The sequence below is a fragment of the Triticum dicoccoides genome, chromosome 6A, assembly GCF_002162155.2.
Source record: "Triticum dicoccoides isolate Atlit2015 ecotype Zavitan chromosome 6A, WEW_v2.0, whole genome shotgun sequence".
Taxonomy (NCBI): domain Eukaryota; kingdom Viridiplantae; phylum Streptophyta; class Magnoliopsida; order Poales; family Poaceae; genus Triticum; species Triticum dicoccoides.
This window is the reverse complement of record NC_041390.1, coordinates 118,303,803-118,324,407: the sequence shown is the minus strand read 5'-3', so window position 1 is coordinate 118,324,407 and position 20,605 is coordinate 118,303,803.

Genomic DNA, 20,605 nt, shown 5'->3' with positions numbered 1-20,605 from the left:
AACCCCAGCCCCTGAAATGCTGACATGTGGATGCCTATTGGTCCCGGTTGGTGCCACCAACCGGGACAAAAGGCCCTCCTGCCTAGGCTCGACGCACCGGCCACGTGGAGGCCCATCTGTCCCGGTTCGTGTAAGAACCGGGACTAAAGGGTTAGGGCATTAGTAACGACCCTTTAGTCCCGGTTCACAAACGGGACAAAAGGCCCTTACCAACCAGGACGAATGGGGGTTTTTCTACTAGTGGCACCATACAACTTGTATTTTTAGCCTCCCATTCCGTGGTGGACCAGCAGCCCATTTGCTGGGCGGGCCAACCTACAGAAACCAGCACTCGATTTTTCATCAAGCCCCCAAAACAACGCAGTACTATGCTTGTTTTGAGGCCGAAAACATTACGACAGGGGTTGAGCGGGGGAGGGGGGAAGACAGAGCAAAAAGATTAAAAAGAGCTGATGCACCATTGCTACCCTAACAAAGCAGGTGCAATTCTTCTCGGGAAGAAGGTGTGCCGTTGACACCCACACATCGCAAATCCCACAGTAGGCATACTAACAAGTTCACACACAAGTACAACAGAAAAGGTAAACATTTGTATCAAACTCAGCTTCACATGACACGTTCATATTCATAGCCAACATTCACAATCAACAACTCAAAAGATTCATATATACACAAGTTCAACATGTTTATGCATCCAAATGATTGATAGATCACACGCCAATATTCATAGATAGTTCATAAAAAGATTCAGATATACACATGTTCAGTATGTTTATGCATCCAAATGATTGAGATCACAACCAATATCATCCATGGATGAACTTTAATTACCTAGGGTACACACTGGTAAATGTTGTTCAGTCGGAGGCACTTCTTGCTAAAATTAATGCTTGTACGAGTAAACTTTCGGGTACATAAGAGGCACCACAGACAATCTGAACATGGCTTGTAGGTTTATCCTCAAATAGTGGCCTTGTGCCGAGGGAGGTTTGAGCAACTTGGCCACTACTTTCATTCAACTAGTTTACTGGCTCATCTTGGTCCTGGAGCTCGCAAAAATTCTACATTGCAGACAAGAAAGGAGGCGGTTGAGAGGATGAACCACCCAAATTTTTTGTGCAGTTCAACTGAAATGGGGCATCCCTGGTGTGCAGACTGATTAAGTGCCAGATGAATATACAGCTTAGAGCAACCGGTTTACCATGCATTGCCAGCCCAGAGACCCTGTCTTCTGGCAACACACAACATCTTGCTACAGAAAACAACCGCTTTATTGATGCTAGCGGATCAAAGTTTATATTACAACAGGTAACGAGGCCAAGCGGCACACACGGTGCAGCTGAACAATATGTACATTATTTAGTGAACATAAAGGGGCCTCTATCATAACAACTACGCGGCAGCGGAACAACATCGTAGCGGAACTCCATAGCACAGGGACACCGATGTGGACACGATCTAGACTCGGACAACACTCGTCTCCAACGAGACCTTCCTGAGATATTGCATGACACGCCAGGTCAGTACATAGAATGTACTTACAAGCTCACAACAAACATAAACATAATGACAAACAATATCATGATAATTAACCAATTAATAATAATGCAACAATATAGCCAACATGTTGTGATCATGCTCTTGTGAGAAAAATCGCTCGGACTGGCTTACCAATGGTGATCGCTCTTGGATCACAAACATACCAACCTCAAACTAGGGATATCTCGTGATCTTTCGGGTGACCACAACCACGACCAATATTTGGTCTCAAACGGTGATCCTTCCAGCGATCAGAACCACAACCAACACTTGGTCTCAAATAACAAGATGACCCTCCCGCCATCATCAACAGTGCAAAGTTCATAACTTAGTGTGCAAGATTTATTAAACGTTGACCCATGGTGTGTGACCTACTTTCGAGCGTGTCCGTAACCGTGGACTCGGCTATCGATAGATTAATACACTCTGCAGAGGTAGCACACTGTACCCACACCACGGAACCCATGGCCTCGCACTCCCATTCGAGTGGACCAACGGCATTCCGACGAAACCCCTCCATTGTCATGACACTCTCCTGGCCACTCCGACTCACTCCCCACTGGGCTAGTCCTAGGTGGCCCCGTGTCTACCAAAGACACAATGATCACTCTCGTGGCCAAAACATAAACTGTCCCACACGGGGACACGGTATCAAAATATCAACAACGGGCACACAAGGTTATGTCTTCTTACCGGGCCAGGGTATCGCGTGCCCATAACCTTCCCTCGTTGGAGGCACCGACTAGAGGCATGACAACGGAACGGATAAAGGCCTTCCCATAAAGGCAAATGCGGTTGCACTGGGAAAACTCGATTCAGTGGCACCATGACCCGGTCAACGATATACTCAACTTGAGTTATTATCAAGTTCAACTTAAAGTGAAAATAACCGGTGTCATAGTACGCCATGAAATGCAGCACTAACATATGCATCACATATCCACATAAATGACTGAGTCAAGTATATCCACACTAAGCCTAAACATCAACAACTCATGACACTTCTCTGGTTAGGATTAAACCTTACTTTAAACAGAATCTTTTCTAGCAAATTTATCATTTTTCTCATGCAAGAAAAATAACTCCATATAATTACTTATATCCATAACTATATTACTCTTTCATAACAAAAATTAATTCTAGTTTCTTTACCAACTTAGTTAGCTTTAAACTTTCTGTAAATCAAGCATATTAACTTAAACAAGCAACTAACAGAATATAAATAACATAATAGTGATTTAAATGCATGGATTAAATCATTCATTCAAGTAGGAAAATCACAAATATTGTAATGGCACCATGAAAATGTTGCTATGGCTTGCCTTAGTACAGATGAGGTTCACAAGCCTCCTGGTGATCCTCAAGACAAGCCTCACCCTTTGAAAATATTTATAAACACAAAAAGAAAACATCAAGAACCCTTCTGAAATTCACCAGAAAATCTAGACAGCAGGGAAAAATCCCATTTTTGGTGAGCTGTTAGATTTCTTTACAAAGAACACAATGCAAAAAGAATCAATTCATTTGGACTTATGGTTAAAGAGTTCTGGCTGTTTGAAGCTCTTTGGAAAAATATGAAATTTGAATTTAAATAAAAACAGACTGGGGGGTGACATCGAAGGCGTAAAGCCTCGGAGCGCCACCACTCGTACCGCTTCGCGCGCGTACTGAGTGGCTGACTAGCGGGCCCCGCTAGTCAGGTGAGGGGGAGAGGGAGAAGGAAACAGAGGATGGTGCAGCTTCGTCGGAGCACACGCCGGCGACAAGGGCTTCTTGGCCAAAATGAGAGGGGGGGATCGAGACAGGAGATGGAGGCACACCTGCTCGTACCCGTAGAGTAGCTAGGGGTGGTCGGACAGCGTCGTAATCAACCTCTCTAGCGGAGGCAGAGAGCGGAGGTCGCCGGGGATGAAGACGACGGCGAACAGAGGCGACTCCAGGGGCTCCAACCAGGCGGAACAGCACCACCGGAGAGCGGCGGAGGCCCTAGAAGGGTTGCCCAGGCCTGGGAGGGGCTGGAGCTACGGAGACGACCCAGGGGGATCGCCGGCGAGCTCAAGCTCGGGGACGGCGGCCCGCGGCCTGCCCGGCCGGGCTACGACTATCTACGAGATTGTGGAGTGCGTGGGAGGCGTGGATGGTGCTTCAGGAGGCTAGGGAGGGCTCCATTTATAGCCGAGCATCGAGGAGGGTTTGGGCTCCACCGATGGACACTTGGACACGGCGCCCAGCGATGAACGACATCGGTTAGAGGAGGAGAAGGCGACGCAGCTCACGCGGGGACTGTGGGCGAACGGGGACGAGCACAGGGGCACTGGGGTGACGACGAGCACAGGGGCACTGGGGTGACGACGAGCACAGTGCGCACCACACTGTTACGTTGGCCGGACCGCGCCCGTGCTCACTATGGTGAGCTCCGGCATCGGCGAGCGCCAGGAGGGAGTTAATAGAGCTTGGACGAAGATTGTGGTGAAATTTGGCAAGCTTAGGCAGTCGGGGCAGCAAGCACACGAGCAACGAAAGCTCGGGCGCGACGCAGAGCGCGTCGACACGCAGGTTGGCATCGTGTACACGCGTGGTCACCGCATGAACTCTGCCCTCAGGCCGACCTAAGTCCAAATTTCATGTCTGGCTTGTTGTTCGTGATAGTTTTGAAGATTACCACACTTTGGTTTGGACCCAGACGCAGTAGGATAGATTTTAACTGCCTAGTAAGTTTCTGATCAGTAACTTTGAGAGCTTACTGTGGTCAAACGGCTGGGAGTTGGGAGCTGGGATTTGGAGGTTAGCAATCATCTACTAAGGTGATGATGCACAAGAAAAATCAGCCACAATGTAGCAAGTAAAATGGTAGTTGCTATAGAAACCACCATTTCTGTCCAGAACAGAAAATATTTTCTGTAGCAAAAAATAGTACAAAAAGTGATGAAATGTTTTTTCTTAGGAAGGTGCCCTAGGGTTCAAAGAATATTTCTGAATTTTCTCAGATTTTTGTGGGCAAGAAAAATTGGGGTTGCTTTGGAGCACATTGAGCTAGCTAGGGTTTAAGAGAGGGAAATGAATATTTTTCATTTAAGAAAAATATTCCAAATATTATTTTGAGGTGAACCAGAGTGGGAATGATGGTTAGAGAGGGAAATGGGACACTTGGGTGAAAGCCAAGGGGTACCCAAGTGTTTAAGTCCATATGAAAAGATTCAAAACTCCAAATTTCAAATTCAAACCAACTGAAAATCAGGCAAAGAAAAGAGGGCAAAAACCAGGCTGTCACAAACCTCCCCCACTTAGAATGAATCTCGTCCTCGAGATTCGTTTTCTTGGGAAAACCATTCTGGATAATGTTCCTTTAGAAATTCTTCCCGTTCCCACGTTGATTCTGACTCTGTGTGATGCTCCCATTGAACCTTGTAGAACTTCCTTACTTTACTACGAGTGACCCTTTTCATCTGATCCAAAATTTTAACCGGCCTCTCTTCATATGTTAAGTCCTTTGCCAACTCTATTTCAGTCATAGAAGTCTTTTTCTCAGGCCGCCATATGCATCGGCTCAATTGTGAAACATGAAACACGTTGTGCACGTCCAACAATTCAGGGGGTAGTTCCAACTGATATGCAACAGTACACACTTGTGACATAACTGGAAATGGACCAATAAATCTGGGTGCCAACTTTCAACGAGTCTGGAATCTCTTGATTCCTTTCATAGGAGTGACTCGGAGGTATACGTGTTCTCCGGGTTCAAAAACTGATCTGTCGGTGCTTTGCATCATAATAACTCTTCTGTCGGGATTGGGCCAATTGCAATCCATCTCTGATTTCCTTAACTTGTTTCTCAGCTTCCATCATGAGATATGTTCCAAAGATACGGCTATCTACAGTTTGAGACCAATTTAAAGGAGTGCGGCACTTACGGCCATAGAAAGCCTCATATGGTGACATCTTTAGACTGGTCTGGAAGCTATTGTTGTAAGAGAACTCGGCATACGACAGACAGTCTTCCCATTTAGGTCCTTGGGCCAAAGCACATGCTCGCAGCATATCTTCGAGTATTTGGTTTACCCGCTCTGTCTGTCCATTAGTGTGAGGATGATAAGCGGTACTGTATTTCAGCGCTGTCCCCAAGGCTTGATGGAGATGTGACCAAAAAGTGGAGGTAAAAAGTGAACATCGGTCAGAAGTGATGGTTCGGAGTACTCCATGCAGACTGACTATTCTGGATACATACATCTGTGGAAGTTGATCCGCTCGATATGTGGTTCTAATCGGGATAAAGTGAGCAACCTTGGTTAAGGTGTCCACTATGACCCAGATTGCATCATTGCCTCGCTGAGTATTAGGTAGTCCTGTGATGAAATCCATGCAGACATCATCCCATTTCCATTGTGAAACTGGCAACGGTTGGAGAAGTCTGGCTGGCTTCTGATGCTCCGCCTTCACCTTGTTGCATATGTCGCAACATGCCACAAAATAGGCAATATCTTTCTTCATTCCATCCCACCAGAATATTTGTCGAGGGTCTTCATACATTTTTGTACCTCCAGGATGAATGGAATACGAAGATTCGTGTGCTTCTGACAGGATTTACTGCTTTAAATCCGCTTGATTGGGTACACAAATCCTTCCATGGAAGCGGAGGGTACCAAATTGATCCTTCGAGAAATCTGAGGTCTGTCCTGCTACCATATTCTTGGCATGTTTCTGCAGGATGGTGTCAGCTGGCTGGGCCTTGCGGATCTCTTCCTCAAGTGTGGGGGCAACTTCCAAAATATTAGCAAGGCCGGCATCAACTATGACCAGGTTGAGCTGAGCAATCTCCTCTTGAAGTTCAGGAGGCAAGGATTTCAATATGACATTTAGGCTGACAGGCCTTCGACTGAGTGCATCGACAACCATGTTAGCCTTACCCGGGTGGTAATTTATTCCAAGATCATAATCCTTGACTAAATCAAGCCATCTTCGTTGACGGAGGTTTAAATCTGGCTGAGTAAATATATACTTGAGACTTTGGTGATCGGTAAAAATTTGGCACCTCTTCCCGATAAGATAGTGTCTCCAAATTTTTTAGAGCATGAACTACCGCGGCCAATTCTAGATCATGAGTAGGATAATTTCCTTCATGGGGTCGTAGATGTCGTGATGCATAGGCTACTACCTTGCCGTCTTGCATAAGTACGCATCCAAGTCCTTGTCTGGAGGCGTCACAGTATACATCAAAACTACGATAGGTATTAGGAAGAGTCAACACAGGTGCATTCGTCAGCCGTATCTTTAGCTCATTGAAACTTTTCTCACAGTCCTCAGTCCATTCAAACTTCTTATCCTTTTTGAGTAGCTCCATCATGGGTTTAGCAATCTTGAAAAACCCTTCAATGAAACGACGGTAGTAACCGGCTAATCCAAGAAAACTCCGGATCTGTGATATGGTTGTGGGTGGCAACCAATCGAGCACATCCTTTACTTTGATCGGGTCCACGGCTATACCTTCGGCGGATAGCACATGTCCAAGAAATCCAACTTGCTTGAGCCAAAATTTGCATTTACTGAATTTGGCGTATAGCTGATGATCGCGGAGTCGTTGTAACACTGTTCGGAGGTGTTCTTTGTGATCTTCTTCACTTCTTGAGTAAATAAGTATGTCATCGATGAAGACTACCACGAACTTATCGAGGAAGTCCATGAATACTTTGTTCATCATATCCATGAAGAAGGTAGGGGCGTTGGTGAGACCAAACGACATAACTGTATATTCATAAAAACCGTATCGAATGGTGAATGCGGCCTTAGGAATATCTTCCTTTTTAATCTTGAGCTGATGATATCCTGTCCGTAAATCAATCTTGGAGAATACCTTGGCCCCACTGAGCTGATCAAACAAGTCATCAATCCTTGGCAGCGGATATTTGTTTTTGATAGTGACATCACTCAGCTGACAGTAATCCACACACATGCGGAGGCTGCCATCCTTTTTGTCCACGAAGATAGCAGGTGATCCCCATGGTGAAGAGCTGGGATGGATATATCCTTTCTGGAGCATTTCATCAAGTTGTTTCTTTAGTCCACTAATTCTGATGAGGGCATCCGGTAATACTTCTTGTATAAAGGTGCGGTTCCAGGCACAAGATCTATTGCAAAATCAAGCTCTCGATCTGGTGGCATGCCTGGCAGCTCTTCTGGAAATACATCAGGAAACTCACTGACCACCAAAATTAATTCCAATTCAGACACAGCGGTGAAGACCATTTGTTTATTGGGTATGCTTCTACGAGCATAGAATTTGGTAATCTGCCCCTTCTGACTGGTTAAAGTGACTTCTCGGGTCGCGCAATTTATGCATACTTGATATTGAGTCAGCCAGTTCATACCCAAGATAACATCCAACTTAGCAGACTCGATAGTTATCAAAGAAGTTAGAAAACAGACTCCGTTCATGTTGATTTCCAGATTACGATAGACCAGATTGCTCTTGATTAGGGATCCCGGGGTTTGTACCAGTATATTGTTGCCCAAAAGCGAACAAGGAAATTTGCTTTGGGTAACAAAACTCCAAGAAATGAAAGAGTGGGAAGCCCCAGAGTCAAATAAAATTACTGCAGGTATGTTATTAACAGAAAACATACCAATGACGACTTCGGGGTTCTCTTGGGCTTCATCGGCGGAGAGGTGATGAACGTGCCCAGTGATGTTTTGCTAGTTTGGGCATGATTCCATAAAGTTGACTTGTGGCCTGAATAGAGCCTTCGCCTTGCTGTTCTTGGGACACTGTCTGGCATAATGTTCGGTTTGCCCACAACTGAAGCAAGAATTGTTGCGCTGGCACTCCTCGTGCACTGGGTTGGTCACGGCATTCTTGACTTGGGTGGTGGTCTTATTAACATTTTGTTGCCAATTGGGCTTGTATTCCACCTGAGTCTGCTGCCAGGTACGAGCCTTTGGCACGGGTTGCCCATCCTTCATTGACTCAAACTTGCGCTTGTGGTCGTTGTTAGCAGGCCTATTATCTGATACAAGCTTGTGTTCCCTTTCAGCAATGAAAGCCTTTTTCACCAGAGTTTGGAAATCTGGGAAATCAAACATACTGAGGGTACACCGGAGTTGCAGGTTTAATCCACCAAGAAATCTGTCAATTTTTCTTTCTTCAGTGGCCACGTCATATAGGGAGTAACGTGACAGATGATTGAATTTTTGCAAATATTCACCCACAGACTGATTTCCTTGGAGAAGCGCGAGAAATTCACGCTGGTTAGTCTTCATAATTCCAGTAGGGATATGATATTTCCGGAACTGATCCTTGAATTTTGACCAGGTGATTTCTTCATCAACAACCCACTTGGCTTTTATATTTTCCCACCATATGGCAGCATCGCCTACAAGATAATGAGTTGCAAATGGAACTTTATCATCTTCTTTAGTACGAGCAATCTCAAGTTTCCTCTCAATGGTTCGCAACCAATCGTCTACATCCAAGGGGTCAATAACCTGACTGAAACTGGGAGGTTTGGTCCTCTGAAAATCTTACAGCTTGGAGTGATGATCGTTCTGATTTCCATTATGTCCAACCATAGCTTGCACACTTCTTAATATTTCAATCAGATCATTATTCCATCTTTCCTCAAACATACACAAAATTTGCTCGGTGGAGGCGGTGGTGGAACGTACGGCTCGGGGGAGTGTCCTGCCTGTCGTGCGGAACGACGAACAGGAGTACCCTCGTGAACGTTGCTACTGCTGCCTCCCCGCGGCATCCTATTGTGGCTTTTTCCCAAGACAACACAATTGAGATGAGAAACATTCAAAATAAATTGGGGAAAAGCCAGTAATAAAAGCCCGAGAAAAAACTGAAATGACGACGAAAATACGGCGAATAAAATAGAGTTCCAACATAATTATACATAGACTCATACATGAAAGATAAACAACATGCCTGGTTCAACTAATCTCATACATGAAACGAAACCTCATGACTCGTATGACTACACTCGTACACCATCCTCACGACTGCGAATACTCAGAAGCTCTACTGCTATGCTGGTGCTGCGGGGTCCTCTCCTGAAGCGAACTCGGATCCTTAACTGACAAGGTTAACTGAGACCTCCAGGTTAAAGGTAACACGACGACGTTGCCTCGAGGGCTCTCCCTCAGGGACAGGTGTAGGGTGAAGCATCGGGGCTACAGGAGTCGTGATAAGTGAAACCCACTCGGTAGGGGCAGTGAGAGGATTCACGGTCGCGGCGCCCGAGCTACTCGGAGGAGTAACCGGTGAAACATGGGAACTAGAACTTGCTAGAATATAAGGAGTAACTCCCAGGGAGGATGGAGCAGTGGCAGATCTAGTAGAGACTAAAGAAGAGGCTAAAGCAGTACGAGCGTGAGTCAGCTCTCGAGCCAGCTCGTGGATCATAAGATAGCTAGCGGTGATATAACGAGCAAGGTGGCTAGCAACACTGTCAGACTCCGGATCAATGATAGGGAAACGGACATGACCATTGTCGTGCATAGATGGGTAGTAGTAGAAACCTGGGTGGTTCTGCACCCAGACCTTCTTGGAACGAAGCTTGACAAGGACCTCGAACGTAGCAAACTGGACAGCCTGAGAAGCGGTAGAAGCATAACCGCTCCGAGAGATACGACTGTAAGTGCTGGAATCAGAACTGGTGCGCAGAGTAACCACTGCGTGATACTCATACACTGAGTCAGCTAGACGCTCCCGGTACACACGATAGACTGGATTGTCACCGAGGGGGTATAGCCGACGCCACTCGTTACTAAGGAGATGCGGCGACGTGAACGGCATCAGCTGCAACTGGCACGGATACGGCATCAGAGCCATCTACACTCACAACCATTAGTAGGTTAGCATAAAAATAAAACAAGTGCATGCAATGCAACAACCAGCTACAAATGCTACAGGCACTCAACTTAAACTCGTATCTAACGTCCAGTTAACACGTCGTAGTCTAGCGTGGCCTACTGTCCGCGCGGCTCTGATACCAAGCGTTGTGGCACCCCGGCTCAAAGCAACCGGTTTACCATGCATTGCCCGCCCAGAGACCCTATCTTCAAACAACACACAACATCTTGGTACAAAAAACAACCGCTTTATTGATGCTAGCAGATCAAAGTTTATATTACAACAGGTAATGAGGCCAAGCGGCACACACGGTGCGATTGAACAATATGTACATTATTTAGTGAACATAAAGGGGCCTCGATCATAACAACTATGCGGCAGCGGAACAACGTCGTAGTGGAACTCCATAGCACAGGGACACGATGTGGACACGATCTAGACTCTGACAGCACTCCTCTCCAACGAGGCCTTCCTGAAATCTAGCATGACACGCCGGGTCAGTACATTGAATGTACTTGCAAGCTCACAACAAATAAAAACATAATGACAAACAATATCATGATAATTAACCAATTATTAGTAATGCAACAATATAGCCAACATATTGTGATCATGCTCTTATGAGAAAAATCTCTCGGACTGGCTTACCAATGGTGATCGCTCTTGGATCACAAACTTACCAACCTCAAACTAGGGATATCTCGTGATCTTTCCGGCAACCACAACCACGGCCACTATTTGGTCTCAAACAGTGATCCTTTCGACGATCACAACCACGACCAACACTTGGTCTTAAACAACAAGATGACCTTCCCGCCATCATCAACAGTGCAAAGTTCATAACTTAGTGTGCAAGATTTATTAAACGTTGACCCATGGTGTGACCTACTTTCGAGCATGTCCGTAACCGTGGACTTTGCTATCGATAGATTAATACACTCTGCAGAGGTAGCACACTGTACCCACACCACGGAACCCATGGCCTCGCACTCCCATTCGAGTGGACCAACGGCATTCCGACGAAACCCCTCCATTGTCATGACACTCTCCCAGCCACTCCGACTCACTCCCCACTGGGCTACTCCTGGGTGGCCCCGTGTCTACCAAAGACACAACGACCACCGTCGTGGCCAAAACATAAACTGTCCCACATGGGGACATGGTACCAAAATCTCAACAACGGGCACACAAGGTTATGTCTGCTTACCGGGCTAGGGTACGGCACGCCCATAACCTTCCCTCGTTGGAGGCACCGACCGGAGGCATGACAACGAACCGAATAAAGGCCTTCCCAAAGGCAAATGTGGTTGCACTGGGAAAACTCGATTCAGTGGCACCATGACCCGGTCAACGATATATTCAAGTTGAGTTATTATCAGGTTCAACATAAAGTGAAAATAACCGGTGTCATAGTATGCCATGAAATGCAACACTAACATATGCATCACATATCCACGGAAATGACGGAGTCAAGTATATCCACACTAAGCATAAACATCAACAACTCATGACACTTCTCTGGTTAGGATTAAACCTTACTTTAAACAGAATCTTTTGTAGCAAATTTATCATTTTTCTCATGCAAGAAAAATAACTCGATATAATTACTTATATCCATAACTATATTACTCTTTCATAACAAAAATTATTTCTAGTTTCTTTATGAACTTAGTTAGCTTTAAACTTTCTGTAAATCAAGCATATTAACTTAGACAAGCAACTAACAGAATATAGATAACATAATAGTGATTTAAATGCATGGATTAAATCATTCATTCAAGTAGGAAAATCAAAAATATTGTAATGGCACCATGAAAATGTTGTTGTGGCTTGCCTTAGTGCAGATGATGTTCACAAGCCTCCTAGTGATCCTCAAGACAAGCCTCACCCTCTGAAAATATTTATAAACACAAAAAAAACATCAAGAACGCTTCTGAAATTTACTAGAAAATCTAGACAGCAGGGGAAAATCCCATTTTTGGTGAGCTGCTAGATTTCTTTACAAAGAACACAATGCAAAAAGAATCAATTCATTTGAACTTATGGTTAAAGAGTTTTGGCTGTTTGAAGCTCTATGGAAAAATATGAAATTTAAATTTAAATAAAAACAGACTGGGGGTGACGTCGAAGGCGTAAAGCCTCGCGGCGCCACCACTCATACCGCTTCATGCGCATAGTGAGTGGCTGACTAGCGGGCCCCGCTAGTCAGGTGAGGGGGAGAGGGAGAAGGAAACAGAGGACGGCGCGGCTTCGCCGGGGCACACGCCGGCGACGAGGGCTTTTTGGCCAAAACGAGAGGGAGGGATCGAGAGAGGAGACGGAGGCGCACCTGCCCGTACCCGTAGAGTAGCTAGGGGTGGTCGGACAGCGTCGGAATCAACCTCTCTAGCGGAGGCAGAGAGCGGAGGTCGCCGAAGACGAAGACGATGGCGAACAGAGGCGACTCCAGGGGCTCCAACCAGGCGGAACAGCACCACCGGAGAGCGGCGTAGGCCCTGGAAGGGTTGCCCAGGCCTGGGAGGGGCTGGAGCTACGGAGACGACCCGAGGGGATCGCCGGCGAGCGCGAGCTCGGGGAGGGGCTGGAGCTACGGCTATCTACGAGATTGTGGAGTGTGTGGGATGCGTGGATGGTGCTCGAGGAGGCTGGGGAGGGCTCCATTTATAGCCGAGCATCGAGGGGGGTTCGGGCTCCGCGGTGGACACCTGGACACGGCGCCCGGCGATGAACGGCGTCTGTGAGAGGAGGAGAAGGTGAAGCAGCTCACGCGGGGACGAGCACAGGGGCACTGGGGTGACGACGAGCACAGTGCGCACCGCACTGTTGCGTTGGCCAAATCGCGCCCGTGCTCGCTGCAGCATCGACGAGCGCCAGGAGGGAGTTAAGAGAGCTTGGACGAACATTGTGGCGAAGTTTGGCAAGCTTAGGCAGTCGGGGCAGCGAGCACGCGAGCAACAGAAGCTCGGGCACGACGCAGAGCGCGTCGACATGCAGGTTGGCATCGTGTACACGCGTGGTCACCGCGTGAACTATGCCCTTAAGCCGACCTAAGTCCAAATTTCATGTCTGGCTTGTTGTTCGTGGTAGTTTTGAAGATTACCACGCTTTGGTTTGGACCCAGACGCAGTAGGATAGATTTCAGCTGCCTAGTAAGTTTCTGATCAGTAACTTTGAGAGCTTACTGTGGTCAAACGGCTAGGAGTTGGGAGCTGGGATTTGGAGGTTAGAAATCATCTACGAAGGTGATGATGCATAAGAAAAATCAGCCACAATGGAGCAAGTAAAATGGTAGTTGCTGTAGAAACCACCATTTCTGTCCAGAACAGAAAATATTTTCTATAGCAAAAATACTCCAAAAAGTGATGAAATATTTTTGCTCAGGAAGGTGCCCTAGGGTTCAAAGAATATTTGTGAATTTTCTTAGATTTTTGTGGGCAAGAAAATTTGGGGTTGCTTTGGAGCACATTGAGCTAGCTGGGGTTTAAGAGAGGGAAATTAATATTTTTCATTTAAGAAAATTATTCCAAATATTATTTTGAGGTGAACCAGAGTGGGAATGATGGTTAGAGAGGGAAATGGGAAACTTGGGAGAAATCCAAGGAGTACCCAAGTGTTTAAGTCCATATGAAAAGATTCAAAACTCCAAATTTCAAATTCAAACCAACTAAAAATCAGGAAAAGAAAAGAGGGCAAAAACTAGGCTGCCACAGGAACCTATTATTAAAATTAAAATTAAAGATCATGAATGCTATGCTTTATGTGATTTGGTGCTAGTGTTTCCATGATTCCTAAAACTTTGTGTGATGTGCTAGGTTTCCCTGAATTTGATGATTGTTCTTTAAATTTGCATCTTGCAGATTCCACCATTAAGAAACGTATGGGAAGGATTAATGATGTTCTTATTGTTGCAAATAGGAATTATGTGCCCGTAGATTTCATTTTTCTTGATATGAACTGCAATCCTACTTGTCCTATTATTCTTGGTAGACCTTTCCTTAGAACGATTGGTGCAATTATTTACGTGAAAGAAGGAAATGTTAGATTCCAATTTTCATTAAGGAAGGGCATGGAACACTTTCCTAGGAATAAAATTAAATTACCTTATGAATCTATTATAATAGCCACTTATGGATTGCATACCAAAGATGATAATACCTAGATCTATTCTTGTTTTATGCCTAGCTAGGGGCGTTAAACGATAGCGCTTGTGGGGAGACAACCCAATTTTATTTTTGTTTCTTATTTTTGGTTCCTGTTTAGCAATAAATAAATCATCTATCCTCTGTTATGATTGTGTTTTTTGTGTTTTAATTAGTGTTTGTGCCAAGTAAAGCCTTTAGGATCTTCTTGGATGATTGTTGTTTGATCTTGCTGAAAAATCATAAAGTATGCGCTCACGAGAATAATTTTCATTTTTTTACCAGAGAGCGATAAAATAGAAATTCCAACTGCAGTAGATCAACATACCAATTATTTAGGACTTCCTAATTTCTCAGGATGTTTGGAGTTACATAAGTATTCGGAACCTACATATTACTACAGACTGTTCTGTTTTTGACAGATTATGTTTTTCGTGGGTTCTTTGCTTATTTTGATGAATCTATGGCTAGTATAGGGGGGTATGAACCATAGAGAAGTTGGAATACAGTAGGTTTAACACCAATATAAATAAAGAATGAGTTCATTACAGTACCTTAAAGTGGTGATTTGTTTTTTATACTAACGGAGCTCATGAGATTTTCTGCTGAGTTTTGTGTTGTGAAGTTTTCAAGTTTTGGGTAAAGATTTGATGGATTTTGGAATAAGGAGTGGCAAGAGACTAAGCTTGGGGATGCCCAAGGTACCCCAAGGTAAAATTCAAGGACAACTAAAAGCCTAAGCTTGGGGATGCCCCGGAAGGCATCCCCTCTTTCGTCTTCGTCCATCGGTAACTTTACTTGAGGCTATATTTTTATTCACCACATGATATGTGTTTTGCTTGGTGCGTCTTGTATGATTTGAGTGTTTCATTTTTAGTTTACCCCAATCATCCTTGCTGTACATACCTTTTGGAGAGACACACATGAATCGGAATTTATTAGAATACTCTTTGTGGTTCACTTATATCTTTTGAGCTAGATAATTTTGCTCTAGCGCTTCACTTATATCTTTTAGAGCATGGTGGTGGTTTTACTTTATAGAAATTATTGATCTATCATGCCTCACTTATATCATTTTGAGAGTCCTTTATAAGAGCATGGTAATTTTCTTCGGTAGTTGTCACAGCCCTAGCTCAGCCCTATTGTCTTTACTTGATCAATCATGTCATCATGTTTAAATTCCAAATGAATTTGAAATGGGGACTGTTAAACCCTAGTAGCAAATGAATTCAACTAGGGTCAAAATTAAACCTTTTCAATGATCCTAAAATGCCCCTCTAAAATGTACATAATCTTTGCCTTGGTCCATAACCTCTGCCAAAAATGGTGCTCACTTTTCTAGAACACTTTGGATCTTTGAATTAAATCTTAAAGTATTTGCATTTGGACATTTAAATGCTATAAATATTTTTAAATGTCCAAATAATCTTGGAAGTAGTTTTGGGATGTCGGAATTAATTTAAGAGGAGCCCATAAATATTTCAGCATTTTACGAAATGATTTAGTATTATTATTAAATCAAATCAAATGTCAGAAAAGAAAAAAGAAAAAATAGAAAAGAAACTCACCTGGCGGCCTGGCACTGTGCAGCCCAGCGGCCCAGCAGGCTGGCTCAGCCAGCTGGCACTGCCAGTCGTCCCCTTCCTCGCGCTAGAAGGACAGGCGCACGCGCCCGGCGCGCGCGACCACGCGTCCGGCCACCTACTGCCTGTCTACCTCACCCCCTCATCGCCCTAGACGCCCTGGACGACACCACGCCCACCCCCGGGACCTCTCTCACTCTCTCTCATTCCTCCCCCTCCCCTGTATCTCTCTCTTTCGCATGCCGAATGCCGCCGCCGCCCCCGCTCACACCACGCGCAGCCACAGCTACCCCCATGCCTCATCGTCGTGACCACGAGCTTCGCCAACCCATGTAGCACCACTTCACCAAAGAAAGCGATCCCGGACGGCCTCCATCGTCTCCACCGTCGCCTTCTCCAACACCGGCCGCCGAGGATCTTCTCCGGCGATTCGGCCACTCTGGCGCGTCCCCGAGCCCGCTAACCATCCCTGTAGCTCCCGGTGAGCCGCTGACCCGATTCCCCCTTGCCCCGTCGTCCCTAGCATCCTGTAGCGGCCGTCCCCATGAGCTCCGAAGCTCGCCGCCGTAGCCAGAGCTAGCTACGACCACAACCGAGCACTTCAACATGCTTAGAACGCCGTCAGGAGCCTAGAACACTCACCCGTTGCTCCTGCCGTGCTCTGCAGCGTCGTTTTTGCCGACGCCTGAACTTCGGTTGCCGCGCAAGTCGCTGCCGCCGTTGATTTAGACCACGGGAGCTGCTACTTCCTGCACCCCTGGATGCGGAGCACTCCAGGCTTTACGTAGAGCCTAGTCGCGCGCCAAACCATCGCTGGACGACGGTTTCCGAAGCTCGCCGCCGAGTTCTGTGGTCACCGGCGACATATCACCGGCGTATCTGATGTGGCTATGTCATTAGCTGCTAATGACCCCACTAATTACCTCCCTAAGCCACTGCCAAACAGGCCCCACGCCCTTCATTAACCACTGTTAATTCCTGTTTAGTTTAATTTAATCAAAGTGGACCCACGCACCAGAGTTGACTGTGCTGACGTGGCCGTTGACCAGACCCATATGTTTGTGACCCTAGACTGCACTGTGAGACTGACCAGTGGGACCCATAGGTCAGGTTTGACCTGGACCGTTTCCGTTGACTGCTGACGCCACGCTGACACAATGCTGACGCAATAACTCATTTACTGGATTATTCTTATTCAGGAAATTCCAGAAAATAGTGCTAACTTCTAAAATTCATAGAAATTCAACCATAACTCAGAATGAAATAAGTTATATATGAAAAATGATCAGAAAAATCCAGTCTATCCATCTGTACTGGTTTCATGCATGTTAGAGCAACCTAACCTTGATGTTTAGATGAAACAATATAATGCATTTATATGAGTTCATATTTTGGGTTTGCATTTGAATCTTTGATTCAAATGAACTCAAACCACCCTATTCAAATCTGCATTAGCCAAAACACACTCATTTTGCCATGTCATTGCATCATCATATTGTTGCATATTGCCATGTAATGATTGTGTTATAGGTGTGATCTTCGTGGTAGGTTCTGCCTTCGAGGATATTCACGAGTATCCAGCTGAAGGGCAGTACCCCTCGACCACTCTGTCAAGCAAGCAAAACCCCCTTGTTCATTCCGATACAATCTCGCTCTCTCGCTCCTGCTCTCTTTTACTGCATTAGGACAACAACGATTCAACTATTACATGCCGCGGTAGTTGAACCCCTTTTCCTCTGCATGACCTATCATTGCCATAGTAAATAGATGAAACCCACTAGCATGAGTAGGAGTTGTTTGAGCCCTGATGTGCCTACTCATTCATGCTTGTTTGTCATGCCTGCTACTGCTTAGAGTTGAGTCAGGTCTGATTCATCGGGGATGAATTGGAATGGTGATGAACATGTCCTACTATGTGTGAGCTAAGTGTGTGAACATGATTTGGTAAAGGTAGCGGTGAGAGGCCATGTAGGAGTACATGGTGGGCTGTCTCATTGAAGTCGTCCTCAGGAACTGAGTTATGTGTTTGTGATCCATGAACAACTACTACCACACATTGGGATCCTTAGTTGACTCTCTTGACTTATTAATCGCATTGATCTTTGTCCAGGAGTTGCAACTAGTTTCTGGTGTTTGTAGGATATGTGTTGGAGGCCGTGCGTAGCGCTGACCCTAGGGATGGGCTATGATGCAGTAGATACACCATGGCACGGTGTACTGGGCACCCGTTTGGTGTCTCGGGAACCATGCACACATTGTTTGGGGCTGTGAGCGAAACCCCGGCCGGATCTCCTCGCGGATGGAACCCAAATAGACGATAAACCTGGACTAGAGACTTGTGTGGTTAGTCAGGTCGTGGCCGACTCCCTCGCCAGGCTTCTGCTTGAAGGTTGCCGAGATACACGACGTGTACATGGTGGTAAGTGGCGAGAGCGTGTGTGAAGAAGTACACCCCTGCAGGGTTATAAATGATCTATTCGAATAGCCGCATCCACGGTAAAGGACTTCTGGGTTGCCTATACAGTTCATAGATAACTTGAAGTGGATACACTAAAACTTGCAAGATAAGCATGAGTGCTATGGATGGCGTTCTCGTAGGGAGATGGGAGCGGATCCATGGTGGCGTATTGATATGGTGAATATGTGGACTCGTGTGCACCACCTCAAAGAGTTACTAGCAGTCATAGTTTAGGATAGCCACCGAGTCAAAGCTGGCTTGCTGCAGTTAAACTCCACCATCCCGTTGTTGATAATGATGCATATGTAGCTATTTATGATGTAAGTCTTGGTGGGTACATTTGTACTCATGTTTTCTTATTTTATGTTTTGCAGAGAGACTCCAGTCTCGCTAGTAGTTCCGCATGGACTTCGACGTTTAGCTTGTTACCTCAGCTACGATCTTGTGCCCTCGGGAGGGTCTTGTAGATAGTCAGGCTTCTCAGCCTTTTTCATTTGTAGTTGTCTGTACCCATACATGTTATGCTTCGGCTTGATGCTTGTATGCTTTGTATGTTGGGTCATGAGACCATGTTTGTAATACTTGGCTCCTCGGAGCCTAATGAATAAATACTCTGAGTTGTAGAGTCTTGTTGTGATGCCATGTTGTATTTGCACATATTGAGCATATTGTGTGTATGATTGAAATGCCTGGTATGTGTGGGATCCAACAATCTAGTTGTTTATCCTTGGTAGTCTCTCTTATGGGGAAATGTAGAATGGTGCTTCCACTGAGCCTTGGTAGTCCGCTACAGCCCGGTTTACCGGAGTCCTGCTAGCCCAGCACTACTGCTCCGAAACACTTAGACTAGCCGGCATGTGATTCACTTCGTTCCTGTGTCTGTCCCTTCGGGGAAATGTCACGCGGTGACCTTCGGAGTCCTGCTAGCCTGCTACAGCCCGGGTTCCCGGAGTCCGGTTAGCCCAGTTGCTACAGCCTGGATTCACACGCTGCTGACCGACACGCTCGATGTTGTCTCATGTATGCTTGTCCCTGTAAGTTAGTGCCACTTTGGGTTCACGACTAGCCATGTCAGCCCGGTTTCTCTGTCATATGGATGCTAGCGACACCATCATATACGTGAGCAAAAAGGCGCAAACGGTCCCAGCCCAGGTAAGGCGACACCCGTGGGAATACTGTGCGTGAGGCCGCAAAGTGATATGAGGTGTTACATGCTAGATCGATGTGACTTAATCAGGGTCCTGATAGCTTTGGTATCAGAGCCTGACCGCCTGTAGGATTACCAACCCAAACTGGTCGAAGTTGAGTCTAGAAATGCTTTAGTTATATGTAGGGGAATTGATTGTGGGAAGGGACGTAAGGCTCTTTTTACTCCTTTACCTTATGCCCTTCTGATCTGACTCATCCTCTTCTTTCCTACGTGGGTTAAGGACTAGGATCTCATCTCTCTATCAGGTTCATGTGTTACTAATCCGTAGAATCTTAGGATTGTTGGTTCCAGGCCTCACACTACAAAAAAAAGACACATCCTTGACATTTTGGGCTGAATGAATTTTTTTCTGTCATACATATGACACTTCTATGACGATAATTGTGACAAAACCCGGTATCATCATAGATGTGGTGGGCTCCTACTTCTATGACAAAAAATCATGACAGAAAATGGGCTTTTCATCCTGGGCGGGCTGGAGACGCAGCTGCATGACATTCTTTGGGCCATCCATGACGGAAAAAACCATGGTAGAAGCGAGGGCGATGAAAATTTCGGGGAGTTCCCGGTTACGGTGGGAGGTCGGGGCCCGAGCGATGCGCGCTTCTCTCATACACGTACACGCGTGTGTGTGAGGCGTTGGCTCTAACTGAACCCGAGCGAGGCGTTGGGCTCTAACTGAACGCGAGCGATTGCACTACAGGCTACGCGTTACTGAACCCGAGCAATCGATCGATGGCTGTTAACTGAACCCGATCGAGCGATTCCTTCGCTACTGCTGCTAACTGAAGCCGATCGATGCTGCCTCTGGATGAACAGTGAGCGTTG